The sequence below is a fragment of the Puma concolor genome, chromosome B4 (genome assembly GCF_028749965.1).
Source record: "Puma concolor isolate L17-30 chromosome B4, mPumCon1.1.hap2, whole genome shotgun sequence".
Classification (NCBI taxonomy): Eukaryota; Metazoa; Chordata; class Mammalia; order Carnivora; family Felidae; genus Puma; species Puma concolor.
The window spans coordinates 135,547,550-135,549,448 of NC_141673.1; the positions used below are offsets into that span (position 1 = coordinate 135,547,550).

At 42.8% G+C, this 1,899-nt stretch overlaps 1 non-coding gene across 1 annotated transcript; it reads left to right on the forward strand.

The window, feature by feature from the left end:
• The first annotated feature begins 733 nt into the window (after positions 1 to 733).
• On the forward strand, positions 734 to 920 carry LOC112868052 (U2 spliceosomal RNA). Its single transcript, XR_003224247.2, has one exon. It is a non-coding gene; the product is annotated as a U2 spliceosomal RNA (small nuclear RNA).
• The last annotated feature ends 979 nt before the right edge of the window (positions 921 to 1,899 follow it).

Here is a 1,899-nt window from a genome sequence, read left to right on the forward strand (position 1 = left end):
GCATGATGTAGACTGGAGACTGCCAACGGTCTCAAAACCATAAGAAAAGGAAACTCACACCACACAGTTCCCTTCTCCCTGTGTCAACTTGCCTCCTGGATCTGCCTGCTTTGGGTTTTCTTCCATTGCCCTCACATAGTTATTTCTTTATGTTTTATCCAGAATATATAGTTATCGGCAAGAAAAGTTAATCCAACTGGAGCTTGACTATAAACAAAAACAAAATTCCACATTTGAAGGTCCGAAACTCAAAGTTGCACTTACTAATACCATTTTTTAAGAAGCACTTTGAGCCTATTGAAGTGAAGACTCCCCCGATATCTTCTTTTGTAATGAAATTGAAAAATCTTTGTCTACTACAGAGAATTTCCATACAAAGACCACAGATCTTCCACACTGGAGAATCATTGTGCAATTTCAACTGATTTGTTTTACAAACCCGATCCCTAACAACTTTGGGTGACCATAGCTTTGGCTAATTCAGGCATTGTGAAAGAGTCTTAAACCACATCTGTTACAAATATCTTGCAAGGATAAACCAGAATTCAGGGAGTTTCGATCATCCCATTTGCCAAAGACGCTTCCCCGTAAAGGTTAAGAAGTTGAGTACACAGAAGTATCTATCATCCAGAGGAGGTCTTGAGATAGTGAAACATGCTTCTACATGTGTACTTCACAGAGTTGGCGATCTAAGACGGACACGATTGAGTTCGGGATTAAGAATTGGGAGATACTCGCTTCCCCGCCTTTTGCCCAAGATCAAGTGTAATCTCTGTTCTTATCAGTTTAATATCTGATTCATCCTCTATCTGAGGACAATGTATTAAACGGATTTTGGAGCAGGGAGACAGAACAGGGGCTTGTTCCAGTCGTTCTACGCATGGACCTGGTGTTACTTCCAGGAAAGGTGTGTACCACCCCCAAGGGCACCAGTATCCCTGCAAATGGCATGCTGCTTCTGGCTTTTGAAGCCATTCCGTGGAGCCATGCCCAGAGGAGGAGGCCCACTGGTTTCCTCGCGGTCCTGCAGCAGAGGCCGGGCAGGAAGCCAAGTAGCCAAGCTCTAGTGTGCCCATGAGCACCTAAGGCCTACCTTCTGCGTGGGACCGCACGTGTCCACCGTCACATGTCAGCTGACCTGTGTGTTTGTGGCCACCAGACTCAGTCTCACCACATCGCATCTGCTACAGGAAAGTCCCGGCCTCCCCCTCTCTCCTGGTGTCTCCATCTCTCCCCTGTGTCACCCTCTTGCCCCCCCAGGAAGAATTAGAAGATAGACGTTGGAAAGCAGATGACAGAGGAAGAAACAAGTCTATTGGTCAGGCCATCCCTTTGCTGCTAGTTTAAGAGACTTCAACCAGTCTCAATTTAGACTTCTTTTAGTTATTATAGCATCTAGTATAGGATTATAGTATCTAGACATTTGTCATTTCTCTTATCAGAAATATGACCCATACATAAAATTGTATCTCTTTTTCTGAAACAACCCTCCCTTTAATTCCTCATCATTCATAAAGCCCTAGTACAACAGTGCACATTCTTTCTGCCATTAGACTCAAGTATCCTATTTATTGCTACAAATAGATCTATGATCTAATAAAGACAGATGCACTAATATTTTTTTGCATGCAGGAGATATGTTGAAACACCTATTTCTCCCTCTTAAGTAATAGAAACTGGCATTTGAGAAACTTTAAAATTAAAACTTAATGAATCCAATTAAAGTACTCAAGGTCATCTTAAAAAGATAAAAGGAATTCCAAGCCAGCACGACTAGACAGCAAAAGGATTGCATCTCTGAGTACACTCATGAGGAGAATGTGTAGACACAAGGGCTCGGCTCCTGAACCAGAGGAAAAGGAATCCCAGAAGCAAAGCTTAGCAATGTCCATGCAAACA